Source organism: Bubalus kerabau, chromosome 9 (genome assembly GCF_029407905.1).
Source record: "Bubalus kerabau isolate K-KA32 ecotype Philippines breed swamp buffalo chromosome 9, PCC_UOA_SB_1v2, whole genome shotgun sequence".
Lineage (NCBI taxonomy): Eukaryota > Metazoa > Chordata > Mammalia > Artiodactyla > Bovidae > Bubalus > Bubalus kerabau.
This window is the reverse complement of record NC_073632.1, coordinates 46,337,861-46,353,002: the sequence shown is the minus strand read 5'-3', so window position 1 is coordinate 46,353,002 and position 15,142 is coordinate 46,337,861. Positions and strand designations below refer to the sequence as shown.

Sequence of the window (15,142 nt, the reverse complement as noted above, 5' to 3'; positions counted from 1 at the left end):
AGCACCTCAGCCTGGGGCAAGAGCATCGCCTGGGTCTCCCCACAGAAGCCATGCTTCTGTTCACTTCCCTGCCCTTGCCAAGCTGCTCCTGGCCCCACATGCGCCCACCTCTGCTTGCGACCCGCAAGCAGAAAGGTTTAAGCCCCCTACATTACTTTGCCAACAAAGGTCCGTCTAGTCAAGGCTATGGTTTTTCCAGTGGTCATGTATGGATGTGAGAGCTGGACTGTGAAGAAAGCTGAGCGCCAAAGAATTGATGCTTTTGAACTGTGGTGTTGGAGAAGAGTCTTGAGAGTCCCTTGGACTGCAAGGAGGTCCAACCAGTCCATTCTGAGGGAGAATCAGCTCTGGGATTTCTTTGGAAGCAATGATGCTAAAGCTGAAACTCCAGTGCTTTGGCCACCTCATGCAAAGAGTTGACTCATTGGAAAAGACTCTGATGCTGGGAGGGATGGGGGGCAGGAGGAGAAGGGGACGACAGAGGATGAGATGGCTGGATGGCATCACTGACTCGATGCACATGAGTCTCAGTGAACTCCGGGAGCTGGTGATGGACAGGGAGGCCTGGCGTGCTGCAATTCATGGGGTCGCAAAGAGTCGGACACGACTGAGCGACTGAACTAAACTGACTGAACTGAACTCTTCAGCAAGAAACCGTGTCTGTCCACACCAGTGCTTTGGGCTCTGTCTTTTAGGAATTTCCCTAAGAGACGGAGGCAGTGCCACAATCTTCATACTGACATACATTGTCTCGTAGCAGCACCTGTATAGGTAAGGACTCCCCATCAACATCTATTAATAGATTCTACTCTGGATCTAGAGTAAAAGACAGAAGTGGAAATGCAGCAAATAATAAAGAAACACTTTGTGACTTGCCTGGAAACAATGATACTGCTGACTTTTTTGTCAACGCCAGCCTCTATATTGCCTTTGAGATGGGTCTGTGTGAAATGAACTGCAACTTACAAAGTCAGGACTAAAGAAGGGACAGGTGAACATAATTAGGAAAATTAGGAACAGAATAATAGGAATCAGCCAGCCTGTGATCTGGTTCATGGGTAATGGCCTTCGATTAGAATAGTGCCGCTCCTTGAGTGGCAGTTCTAGAAATCTCAGCATCAAGAGAGGTTGTAATTGCTTCCAGTGTTATCTGCTTTGTTGTCTTGTCATTTTATTTCTTAGCTGTTTTATATTCTGGGCACAGAACCAGCTGGGGAGGATACCAACCCAGTGGTGTCATGGCTGGTGGCTCGCTGCTGGTACCATCTGTTTAAGCCTTGGCTTTTAATCCAGGTCCTTCTTATTGTTCATGGTGGGTCACTTGGAAGGATGTGGTTCCATTTGGTAAGTTGGGGAGGAGAGGGCAAGTGTTTTAAAGGTCACCAATTAGGCAGTACTTTATAATTGGAAGTACCTTTGGCAATTTGCTTTTTTCCTTTGTTATACTTCGGCCTGTGTCAGGAAGAGCAACGCACTTGCAGGCTCCGGCCTCCTGACATACCTGCCCTGGGTGTGACCAAGCAGATTTCCCAGCGGCCAGAGCCTGCAGGTTCCTCCCACTACGTGGAGAAGAGAGGCGGTCAGCCCTTCCCCCACCCACCTTGAAGATGAGGTTGGAGCGTAATGAACAGCGACCTCTAGTGTGTGATTCAGGGTTTGCCTTTGGCTAAGAGCACAGAATAAAAGAGCAGAGATGGGAATTCTGAAATTCCCCGCAAACAAAGGCAAGATGGACCGTTTCCTCCTTATTTTTCCCGGGTAGAGAAGCTCAGGACGGAGGATTTGTTTCACTTACATTGCACACAACCATCAGGGCTGCAGATGCTACTTAAAGAGTTACGTTTTTATTTCTCCAGCAGATTTCCTCCAAATAGATCACCAGGATTTTTTTTTTTTTAAGCCTTCTTGGTTGCTTTTAGAGTTCAGTCAGGTTAGCATCAACCTCTGTAACTGTGGGGAGTGTATACCTGCTGCAGAGAGCGTTGAGCAGGGGAGGATCGGGGTGGGGGGATGCTGAGAGAGGGGGGTCAGGCAGGGTCTGTGGGGAAACTCAGGGTCTCCAGCTCGGCCTTCCGCGGTGGAGCGGCTCTCCGAGGGCGGCTGTCTCTCCATTTCTTCATCTGGCTCTCGGCTGTGGAAGACTTCCTTCCCCTGACCTGGGCCTTCCAATAACAACCAGTGAGGTTCCTGCCCTCTCTCTCTCCTTTCCTTGTCTCCAGCCCTTCCCACTCTTCTGAAGCCGGGTTTTGAGTCTCAGGGGTGATGTTTAGGCCAAGTTAGCTCACAGGCTGATGGTGTTCATTCCCTCTGAAGAATGAGGTCAAAGGATGATCTCCAAACTCTGTCAGGAGCCACGGGGAGAGTGTTCAGAGAAAGGCTAAAATCACAGTGCCTGGTCCATGACTTTGCTGTTTTGCAATGGGAATAGGGGTTTGGGGTGTGGGGAGGGAATATATTTCCCTGTAACTTCAACACACTGAAGGCTGTTACATTCACAGGATGTTTTTACAATAAGAACTGGGTTTGCCTCCCGCAACACCTCCCCCCCATTGCCTTTTAACAAAACTTCAAAGTAGAAATGCATTTTTATTACTGCTTTTACTTTTTAAGTTATTTATTTTTTACTGCGTTGGGTCTTAGTTGGTGCGTGTGGGATCTTTTGTTGTTGTGGGCAGGCTCCAGAGCATGTGGGCTCTGTAGCTGTGGCCCAAGGACTTAGTTGATCCAAGGAATCTGTGATCTTAGTTCCCCAACCAGGGATCAATCTGAGTCCCCTGCATGGGAAGGTGGATTCTCAACCACTGGACCACCAGGGAAGCTCCTTGGCTGTTGCTTTTAAAGCTGTGAGCACATCATTGTGCGTGAGCCTTCCTGGTTTCATGAGTGCTTCCTCCTCCCTGCATTTTTAGAGCACGGACCTAAGCAGATGCTTCAGGTAAGAGCCATTCTTACAGCTGACAAACCAGATCCTGGACTCAGGCTGTCCCTGGCCCTGTGTGTTTCCTTAACATCACATTTATATGCCAGGATCGGGAGTGACAGATGAGGGTGAGCCCGTGAACAGGAAGATAAAGGGAGTGGTGGGAATTACACAGAGTCAGGGCCAGGGAAGCCTGTGAGGGTACTGGATTGGTTCAGCAAGTTTTCCCAGGTGGCCTGGCTAAGCCTGTGGCACAGCTTAGGAACAGGTTTGGGGCAAGAAGAAGGTCAGGCCAAGGGGGAGGGACATAGCGAAGAGGAAAGGTGGCCAGAGCTCCCTGGCCTCGGAAACAAACGATCAGCACCTTGGCTCTATCTTTGGTGATGTGGAAAGCTGCTAGAATCCCAGCTCAAGAAAGATAAGAAAAGTAAAATAAAAATGATGGTTCAATAAAAACAATATTACTCAGCCATAAGGAGGAATGAAATTGGGTCATTTGCAGAGGCGTGGATGGACCTGGAGTCTGTCATACAGAGCGAAGTAAGTCAGAAAGAGAAAAACAAATATTCCACATGTATGTGGAATTTAGAAAAATGGTACAGATGACCCTAGTTTCAGGGCAAGAGTAGAGACGCAGTTGTAAAGAATGGATGTGTGAACATGGTGGTGAGAGGAGAGTGAGATGAATTGGGAAATTAGGTTTGACGTAAATACACCACCATGTGGAAAACCATAGCTAGTGGGAAGTTGCTGTATAACACAGGGAGCTCAGCTTGGCGCTCTCTGATGACCTAGATGGGTGGGAGAGAGGGGCCACATATATATCACAGCTGATTCATTTGTTGTACAGCAGAAACTAACACAACTTTGTAGAGCAGTTATACTCCAATAAATAAAAAGAAAAAAAACAAAAATGACACCAGTAGGGGAAGATAATTCTGGTTGACGTGGCAAGGGTCGGTGGAGGAGGGTAGCAGATTTAGAGGGAAGAAGTCTGCGGTGGAAGATTGTCCCCATGGGAATTTATCAGTGTCTCTTCTCAGGCTGTGATGGTACAAAAAGAAAGATAGAATGGCTCAATAGTAAGAGACAAAAGTGGCAGCAGGATTTGCTAATGAACTGGACTAATGAAGATTGGAAACAAACCAAAGATTTCTCAGAAGTTCTCGGTCATAGAATAGGCAAATGGTAGCATGGATGAAGGGAACACTCAGGAAGGGCTGGCTTTTCCTGGAAGTAGATGGTGATCCAGATAAGGGCTGCACCCTGCAAGCAGAGTGCAGGTCAGGCTCACTTTCAATTCTCACTGTCCCCCTTCTACACCCCTCTGCCTTTGCCTGGCATGGTTGCCATTCATCCAAAATGCGTGTTGGCCCAGCAGATACTAATGGCCTTCTCTCCTTCCTCAAACCTCCAAACCGCCTTCTTCATCTCATGCTCCTACCAGTTACCTGCAGGAGCAGGTGCAGATGGAGGTAGTTTTGGTTCTCCCATGACCTATAACTCTTTGGAGGGGAGTGAACCATATCTTACGTGTCCTTCATTTCTCATAGTATATGCTCGGCATGTCACCTGAACACCTAGTGTGTTCTTTACGTGCATGTGTCAGTCAGGGCTCTTCAGAGAACACACACACACACACAGACTTAATTTAAGAATTGGCTCACATGATTGTGGGGTTCTGGAAAGTCCTGAATTTGTAGGGCAGGCAGCAGCTAGGAAACTCAGGTAGAAATAGATGTTACAGTCTTGACAGCATTTCTTCTTTGAGAAGCCTGTTCTTGCTCTTAAGGCCTTCAGCTGATTGAACAAGGCTCACCCACATTACTTACGGCCATCTCCTTAAGGTCAACTATTGTAGATGTTCACCACATCAACCAAATGCCTTCACAGAAACACCTAGATTAACATTTGATTAAATAACCAGATATCAAATTGACGTATATTAAAACCAACCATCATAGAGCATTTGTTAACGGAAGCATGTTGAAGCATCCAGACACAGCTCGTTTCCTTGCGCTTTGCTTTATTGTGCTTCCGGCTTCCCTGAAAGCTCAGTTGGTAAAGAATCTGCCTGCAGGATTCTTTAGGAGACCCTGGTTCAATTCCTGAGTTGGGAAGATCCCCTGGAGAAGGGAAAGGCTACCCACTCCAGTATTCTGGCCTGGAGAATTCCATGGACTATACAGTCCATAGGGTACCAAAGAGTCAGACACGACTGAGTGACTTTCACTTTCACTTCACTTATTGTGCTTCACGTATACTCTGTTTTTGTTTTTGTTTTTTTTTTAACACATTGGAGGTTTTGGGTAACCTGTGTCAAGCAATCCTATCAGTGCTATTTTTCCAACAGCATTTGCTCACTTTATGTCTCTCTTTCACATTTTAGTAATTCTCACCATATTTCAAACTTTTATTATTATATTTGCTATAATAATAATAATATAATTATATAATAATTATATATATATATAAAATCTGTGATCAATGATCTTTGATTTTACTACTACAACTTAGCAATATTTTTAAATTAAAGTATGTACATTTTTTTAGGCATAATGCTATTGCACACTAAACGACCACAGTATAGTGTAAATGTTAACTTTTATATTCACTGGGAAACCAAGAAATTCGTGTGACTCATTTTATTGAAATATTTGCTTGACTGTGATGGTCTGGAACCAAACCTGCAATATCTCTGAGGTCTGTCTATAATTCATTGTATAGGATTCAACAAAGTGGAGTCTTCAGGGTGAGAATGGAGAAAGATCACTGAGAGAACTTGATAAGATGCAGCAAATCTCTGGGGTGTGCAGAGTAGAAAGCTACACTGTGCTCCTGGCCAACTGGTTCTCAAGAAATTTTATGAATCAACGGGAACTTGCAAGATGCTGGCTATTTGAGGATTAAAAGGAAGAGGTGGGGAGATCACTCTTGGAAGGTGCTGGAAATATTTCAGTGCAAAAGAGCGGGGTGGGCTTGGGGAGAAATGAGAGAGAGAAGCAAGGGAAGAGAGAGAAGAAAGGTGGGGAAGGAAGGGGGAGAGAAGAGGGGGAGAGAGAGGAGGAGGAAGAAAGGAGAGGCAGGGAGGGAAGAGACAGAGCAGAGTTTCAAAGTCCCAGGTCGCTGTTTGTTGTCTGTGGCTAAATGAAACTGAGGTTAAATTTAAGTGGCTTCAAAATTAGAAAGAAATTTTGTCTTCTTCTTAAACTGATAGAAACTAGTGAGAGACTCTGGAAATGTGAGAATAAAGTCAATAGGAACCTAAGAAAAGCAAAGCAGATGCTCTAGTGAGGAGAAGGAGCTTTTGACAGATTTTCAGATAACAAAAAGCCAATTTTTATCTGGAAGTTGGTTTTTTTCAAATAAATTTGTGTAGATAAGACCTTGAGGGAGTTAAAGAAAAAAGAAAAAACCCAAACAATTAGAAAAGCCAAACAAAACTGCTTACAGCAGAAATGCAGATATCTGCTGCAAAACAATTAGTATTAGCATTGCTGGAGCATTCCCGAAATAGAGGAGCTTCACCATTAGCCTTCTGTGAATTCAAGCAAAGAGGCATCATTATCCAAATTATATGCCTGGAGAAGGGGGCTTCTGCACCAAGATGAACTTGTGAAAAGAGCGTTTAAACTCAAGGCAATTTTGCCTATCTGTAATTTGCGCTATTCCCCTTGCTATCGTTGAAGATATTTATGCTTGAGCAAATTTCTCACTCTCAGTCTGATTTCTCCTTTTTCTTAATCCAACCATGAAGTCATAAAATCCCCTGTTTGGGACAATATGATTTGCTGCCATGGAAACAATTACAATATCATAAATTTATCTTGCCCTGTGATATCAAAGAGGAAAAGCAATGATACTAATATTTTGCTGTTAAATAGTGCCATTCATTCAGCAGTCACTGGCTGGTAATATCATCGATTTGCAGATGGGGAAAACTGAAGCCGGGAGCTCTCAGACTGGGGTCTAAAACTCCTGAATTTTAGACTGTGGCAAGAATGTCCAGCTCTTTCTGATTACCACCCAGAGCAGCAGTTAAGGGGCCAGACTCTTGGTCTCCATGTCTCTTTCTGGATGCGGGTGGAAAACTGCCTCCTCTCCCAGTGCCTGTACTTTACCAACTGTTCCCAATTATGAAAGTATGGGATGGAACCTAGTTTGATAAAATATATAAATGAAAAGCCTTTGGCAGTTGCCACAGTAGGGAAAACATTTATATACATAGAAATAAGAAAGAGGTTCTGAAAAGTGCATTAAAAAATAAGCACTCATATCCAGCCCAGCCTTGGCCTGACACTCCCCCAGTCTTATCTATACGCTCATTCTCTTGGTTCCTTGCCATCTGTGGATTTACCTAGAAGCTAATGGCACTTGAACTTCAGGGCTCCTCACATTTATAGACTCTTCTCAAGGCTCTGGGAAAGGGTCCTAGCATTGTGTTCACTGGACAGACTTTTTAAACAGATCTGCACTCTTACTTCCTCTTGTGTTGGGTGTTGTTGGCCTTTTGTGTTCCTGGTAAAAGGAGGTGAGCTAGGGATGCCTTTGTATTAAGTGGTTTGCACTCACTTCTTGTATGGTTAAGTTACAGGTAGCCATTTCCAAGCAGCAGTAGCTTCCAGGAATGCTCTTTTCATCCCATGTGTGGTATGAAGTATTAATAAGTCTCAGGTACCCATTACTGGAAACAGGCATTGTTGGCCTTCTTTCTTCATGGAGCCATGCACAAGATGCGATAATTTATCCCTTATTTTGGAGAGGATGCCCTGGCATTCCTCAGATCCCTGGGGACCTAAAAGTCTTACCAATGTTCCTGAATCTTCATAGGATTTATTGCCCACCCTCTAGAGTGCATGTTGCTTAACCAGGCCTGCAATGTGTTAGCCACTTCTTGTTCATCCAATCCAATTAGCATGATGTCACTAGTATAAGGAACCAGTGTGATATTCTGTGGGATGTCTAACCAGTCCAGGGTTTTATTCTGAACTATATTATGCTTCCCTGGTGGCTCAGATGGTAAACAATCTGCCTGCAATGAAGGAGACCCAGGTTCAGTTCCTGGGTCAGGAAGATCCCCTATAGAAGGGAATGGATATCCACACCAGTATTCTTGCCTGGAGAATTCCATGGCAGGCTGCAGTCATGGGGTCACAAAGAGTCAGACATGACTGAGCAACTAGCACATATATTACGACAGCAGGTGGGAGAGTTGATATAGCCCTCAGACCAGAGTTTGAATATACACTGTTTTCTGTTTCTGATCCTCTTTTTTGTATTTGCCAGTTCAGTGGCTACATTCCATGTACCCAAGGCCATGTCCATCTGGTTCAACAAATATCCCACATCTAGTACAGCAGCTGTGTTTGGGCTTGGTTGAGTGGTATCATCTACAGTCATCCTTTAGGACCTGTCTGGTTTTTGTAGAGACCAGACTGGTAAAGTAAATGGATATGCATCCTTTACTTTTTTTTTTTTTCCTCCCATTCCACTAAGAAACTATATTGCCTTTGATTTATTACTATTTTGAACTGGGTTTGGTAAGAAATACCATTTCAAAGGTTTCCACTTGGATTTCCCCACAGTCCAAGGCAATAGTGTGGGTGTATGTGCATCGAATTGTACATTTAGAGACTTGGGACTAACCATTGAATGGGTCCATGGATTCAGTAAGCCAGACCTACACCAGGCCGCCTCCTGGAACTGATGTGTCCTCACTCAAAACAGAAGGGCCATGTTGATACTTTGAGTCTCCAGTTATCAATGTTGAGTCAGATCTTAGGTTCAATAGACCTCATAATATTTGGGCATTTTCCTTGCCTCAGTGTATGTGTGGCAAACAGTCACACTTCTCTTTGGGAAAGGACTGGAGGAATCATTACTGGGTACACTTGCTGTGACGTTTCAGGTCCTTCCTCCTGGGGACCTGCCCTCTCCTTCAATTATTAGGTCTTTAAAACTTGCTCATATCTGGAAATGGGGCAAAGGATCATGGCTTCTTATTGGTATGGGAGCCCTTAGCTTCCTGGTCATTCATCCTTGATTTATCTTTGCTTCAGATTGAATAGTATCTTCGCTCAGTTCAGTTCAGTTCAATCACTCAGTCGTGTCCAACTCTTTGCGACCCCATGAATTGCAGCACACCAGGCCTCCCTGTCCTGGGTACCCATTAATTTTGTCCTAGGGATATATAAAAGTGTGGGGGTGCTTCTGAAGTCTCAGAGAGTTCACAACAATCTAAGAATTCAAGATTTTGAGGGCTCCATCTTAACTATCCCGGTCCAGGGTATCACTTGTATTACATGGACTCCAAGGTCTACTTTACCCCTGAAACATCTTTCATGAATGACATTTTAGGGACTTCCTTGGTGGTCCAGTGGTTAAGCACCTGCTTTGCAATGCAAGGGATGTGGGTTCGATCCCTGGTTAGGGACTAAGATACCACATGCTGCAGACCAACTAAGTCTACATGCTGAAACTACTAACCGCACATCCCCTGGAGCCCCCGCCCCATAACTAGCGAGTCCATGCACCACAATGAAAGATCTCACCTGCCGTGACTAAGACCCAGTGCAGCCAAATAATTAAGTAATTAATTTAAAAAGAATGATGTTTTAGATCTAATTCCTTAAGCAGCAAGGCACAGGCTGTGGGAGCAGACCACAAAGGTTCTAACTGTGGCGCTGCATTTAACTCACTGTGGGACCTTGAGCAACTCACTTAACATCTCTAAGCCTTAGTTTCTTCATCCCTAAAATGGTAATAACAAAATACTTCCCTCAGAGGAGGAAATGAATCAAAGTATGTAAATAGAGCATTGATCATGACGCCTAGTGCAGGTTAGGTAGTTTTGTGTAAATATTTGTTATCCCGGCTCCTGTGCAGCAAGCTCACGCTCATTTTCAGGTCTGAACACCACTTTCTGCTGCCCCTGGGCCCTGTGTGTGCTGCATGCCTTGTTTACCTTTAGCACAGTGCTCAGCACATTCATTATGGTGACTTGGGCCCTTCTGATTTTCCTGCCTCACTTTGAGCTCCTCAAGGGCCCAAGTATGCCTCGTTTTCTCTCTGCTCCTGACAGAGTGCAGCTGTTTAATAAATAATCCTTTGAGTGAATCAGTGAGCCTGCAGTCCAGAAACTGGCCTGTGTTAGCCTGGGTCCTAAAGTGATTTTAGGACCCAGCTTTTTCTTAGCCAACTGCAGCTGCATTCTATCAACCTGCACATCTGCATGCCTTGGTCACAGAGCATTTGCTGCCTGGCTTCTCTGGCCAGTGAACCATCCTCCAGGCACACATGCGTTCTGATTGTCACTACAGTCATTCATTTCCCTATTTATAATACCTACGTTCTGGCCCCTGGCTTATTTTGGTGATTGAGAACCTACCATTTTCCTAGCTTGTAGGCTATCAATTAGCTTCTCAAAATCAGCACCTCAGCTTTTCACATCTCTGCTTTGACCTCCATGCTCCTAAACTTTTGTTTTGCTCCCTAGGCAAATAATGCAGGATCTCTTGTTTCTGTTCTGGCTTCTTGTACTAAGACCCCTCACCTAGCTTCTGGCTTCTTGTAAAGCTGAAGCACTTTTGATATTTCTCGTCTCCAAACCTAGGTATTTGATTGGTACTGCCTGACCTCCTAGAGCAGGGATGACACAGTCATGGCCACTCCCTGTCCTGTGCCCAGGGCAGACAGGGCTAATCAATCACAGCACTCTTTCCTTGTGTCCCCACAAGGCTGCAGGTCATGTTCGACTCCCAGCTGCCACTACCAGTTAGAGTTGGCACATGAGTGCAATCCTGTTTGGCCTCCTTGAATTAGATGATGGCCCTTGCCCACATGGATCCAGTTTGCTCATTTCACCTCTGCCTCTCTGGACTTGACCTTTCTCCTATCCATTTGACAGATGAAGCCCACCTACTATTCTTCCTAGTTCTTGGTCCCCACCAGACAGCTCTGGGCTGGTTGGACTTTAGCTACCAAGAGTCTACAGAATCTAGGAGAGTTGTGTTACAGGGTCAGATGTGACTCTTAGCCCGTGACTCCTCTACCCAAGTGTTTGAAGGAAGCCCAGAGACATCACAGATCTTTTCTGAAATGTCCTGGTTTCTTCTCTGTGCCCATTTATAGGGTTTTCTTGGGGACAGATCCAGGTCAGAGTGATTGTGAGAGCTTTCCTGATGAGCACTTGGAACTGGTCTTCTTAGTAGGCTGTGTGAGGACCCAGTCTCCCACCATAAAAACCCTTATTCCATCCCTCTATTCCCAAGGACAATAGTGCTGATGTGGGTCAGTGAGATTACTGAACCCTGGTGCTAGGGGTGAGCCTTGTGGTGTGAAAAGCAACAAGTTTAAATACTTTGGCTTCCATATAGTCATTTGTTGAGTTTCCACTTTTCTCTTTGGCTGCTTGTTGTGGGGTGCCATCTCCGGCCTGGAAAAACTCAAGAAGAATCAGGGGCCTGGGGCAGGAGGTTACACCCCAGGGCCCCGGCTTTAGGGTACGCTCTTTCTCTTTCCACTCTTTGCTGAGGTTGGTCTTTGCTCAGCCCTCTCACCGTTGCAAGGTCAAGGTCAGCATGTTGCTGGGAGAAGAGCCCACAAGGCTGGCCCATGTGCCTTTGGTATCAGCTGCTTGGGATGCCTAATCTCTAGCATCTCAAGTGGCCATTCCTGCTGCGAGGTGCCAAGGGAAGCCACATGCCTCACTGAAGAGCTCAGAAACTGACTGCCTGGTGGCACCTATAGCCCACATGGTGTATTTTTTTTTCCATATAATTTTTTTAAGAAAGAAAACGTAGTTGTCTACATTTTAAAATTGAAGATTTCATGTGAAATTCCAGATTTCTGCTTTCTCCTGAGAAATAAGATGTACCATCCATGTTGGACCCACGTTATGATGGCATACTTTAGTGGAAGTCAAGCAATGGCTCCTCTTTTAGAGGGTGTCATGGGCTAAACTGTGTCCCCCCAAATCATATGTTGACATCCTAACTCCCAGTACCTCAGAATGTGACTATATATGGAAATTAGCCTCTTTAAAGAGGTGATTATAAAATGAGATCACTATGGTGGGCCCTAATCCAATATGACTTGTGTCTCGATAAGAAGAGATTAGGACACAGGGAGATACAGAGGAAAGAACGTGTGAGCACCCAGCAACAGACAGCCATCTGCACGGCAAGAAGAGAGGTGGCAGAAGAAACTGAACCTGCCCCCTCCTTGATCTTGGAATTCTAGCCCCCAGAACTAAGGGAAAATAATTTCTGTTGCTTAAGCCACCCAGTCTGGGGCGCTTTGTTATGACAGGCCTAGCAGAGTAATACAGACTAACATAGCATGCTCTCCCGTGGCCATGGTTCCCACCACTCCTCTTCCTGGTCCCTTTTAGCCATTTCCACTGTCTCTCTGACCCCTGGGGGCATATTGTTTGTGACCCAGTTCTTATCAGAACAAAGAGAGTGCTTTTTCCTTTTGAGGGGAGGGCACCTCCATCTACTTCCCTCACATTCTTACAGAGTGGCGGGTTTAGAGATTCTGAATCTGGGCCTAAAGTCTATACTTTGCATCTTGATGACCCTTCAAGATACTTTGAATTCATTTATATCCACAGTGGGTTTAGTCACTAAGACGTGTCCACCCCTTGCGACCTCATGGACTGTAGCCCACCAGACTTCTCTGTCCATGAGATTTTCCAGGCAAGAATACTGGAGTGGGTAGTGATTCCCTTCTCCAGGGTATCTTCCCCACCCAGAGACTGAACCCTGCTCTCCTGCATGGCAGGCAGATTCTTTACTGACTGAGCTACCAGGGAAGCCAATATTCAGGGTAACCTTGGGTAATCCAGCATTCATGCAGTCCCAGGAAATCCAAAAGAAAGCACTGAGGCAAAGTCTGAAGTGAGGGTCAAGCGCAGACAATACAAGGAGCGTTAATCTGAGGAGATAGTAGCGTGCTTGTAAACTAGGGAAGAGACAGCTGGACAGAGAATGCAGACACGGGGCAGAACAGACATGCCCAGGGTGAGGGACCAGGGTGGGAGAGCAGGCCTGAGCGGGAGAAAAGCCATGAGGTTTCTCTAGAGTGACTATGACTGTGTCCCTGGTGATGTATGGGAGCTTAAACAACCAGAGGAGGGCCATATTGTGCTGCATGCTATTGAAAAAAAGCCTCCTTTAGGCACTCGAACAACTTGTATAGGTTCTCAGCCTATACTGGGGAGGCATAAACCAAACTAAAGTGTAAATTTACAGAGGACAGAGATCCCTACTTGCTCCAGCCCCTGGAGGCCTTACCAATTTACTTACACAGGAATTAGGGAATTGGCATTGCTGGTGGCTGCATAAAACTCTCCACTCGACTGCTTTTTCCTAGAATATATTAATATTTTTATTTTGATACCTTCTGTCCGTCTGTGTGAGAGGATAAAGAATTGTTTCCTCCTGCTGAGGTTTCTGTGAAGGTAGATTTTGCTTATGCTAGTGGAGGAAAAACAGAGCTTTTGAGTGACTGTTGCTCAGTCACTCAGTTGTGTTACCTCTTTGTGACCCCATGGACTGCAGCACGCCAGGCTTTCCTGTCCTTAACTATCTCCCAGAGTTTGCTCAGACTCCTGTCCATTGAGTCGATGAGGCCATCCAGCCATCTCATGCTCTCTTCTCCTCCTGCCCTCATTCTTTCCCAGCTTCAGGGTCTTTTCCAGTGAGTCAATTCTTCACATCAGGTGGCTGAAGTATTAGAGCTTCAGCTTTAGCATCAGTCGTTCCAATGAATATTCAGGGTTGATTTCCTTTAGAATTGACTGATTTGATCTCCTTGCAATCCAAGGGACTCTCAAGAGCCTTCTCCAACACCACAGTTCAAAAGCATCAATTCTTTGGTGCTCAGCTTTCTTTATAGTCCAACTCTCATATCCATACGTGACTACTGGAAAAAACCATAGGCTTAACTAGACAGACCTTTGTTGGCAAAGTAATATCTCTGGTTTTTAATATGCTGTCTAGGTGGTTCATAGTTTTTCTTCCAAGGAGCAAGTGTCTTTTAGTTTCATGGCTGCAGTCACCATTTGCACTGATTTTGGAACCCAAGAAAATAAAGTCTGTCATTGTTTCCACTTTTTACCCATCTATTTGCTATGAAGTGATGGGACCCTATGCTGTGATCTTAGTTTTTTGAATGCTGAGTTTTGAGCCAGCTTTCCTACTCTTCTGTTTCACCTTCATCAAGAGGCTCTTCAGTCCCTCTTTGCTTTCTGCCATTATAGTGGAATCATCTACATCTGAGATTAGTGATATTTCTCCTGGCAATCTTGATTCCAGCTTGTGATTCATCTAGCCTGACATTTTGCATGATGTATTCTGCATAGAATTTAAATAAGCAGGGTGACAATATACAGCCTTGATGTAATTTGAGTAATATGTTGACTAAGGGCCAGCTTCTGCCCCAGGTGGAGCAGACTGCACTAATGTTTGTCTTCATTGCCTACATCATGGCTTTACTGGTGCTCAGGAAGCAAAGTCGACACCATGCCTTTATTATTTCAAGTCTCCACTGTATATGGAAAGTTGTGTTATGCTATGCTAAGTCACTTCAGTCATTTCCCACTCTGTGCGACCCCATAGACGGCAGCCCACCAGGCTCCCCCGTCCCTGGGATTCTCCAGGCAAGAACACTGGAGTGGGCTGCCATTTCCTTCTCCAATGCATGAAAGTGAAAAGTGAAAGTGAAGTCGCTCAGTCGTGTCCGACTCTTAGCGACCCCATGGATTGCAGCTTAACAGGCTCCTCCGTCCATGGGATTTTCCAAGCAAGAGTACTGGAGTGGGGTGCCATTGCCTTCTCCGGGAAAGTTGTGTTAGTTTCTGCTATACAGCAAAGTGATTCAGTTATAGACATATATGTTCTTTTCCATTGTGGTTTATCACAGAATATTGAAAATAGTTCCCTGTGCTATAGAGTAGTTCCTTGTTGCTTATCTATTTTATATATAGTAGTCTGTATCTGCTAATCCCATACTCCTAATTTATCCCTCCTCTACCCCTTTCCCCTTTGGCAACCATAAGTCTGTTCTCTAGGGTCAGTGAGTCTGTTTCTCTTTTGTAGATGAGTTCAGTTGTGTCATATTTTAGAGTCAACATGTAAGTGATCTCATATGGGATCAGTCTTTCTCTTTTTGACTTACTTCACTTAAGAGAATAAATCAGGACTTCCCTGGTGATCCAGT

At 45.0% G+C, this 15,142-nt stretch overlaps 1 long non-coding RNA gene across 1 annotated transcript; it reads left to right on the top strand.

Annotated features, from left to right (window-relative positions):
- The first annotated feature begins 1,060 nt into the window (after positions 1-1,060).
- On the top strand, positions 1,061-1,631 carry LOC129660006 (uncharacterized). Its single transcript, XR_008718301.1, has 2 exons — positions 1,061-1,344; positions 1,462-1,631. It is a non-coding gene; the product is annotated as an uncharacterized LOC129660006 (long non-coding RNA).
- Positions 1,632-15,142: the final 13,511 nt, after the last annotated feature.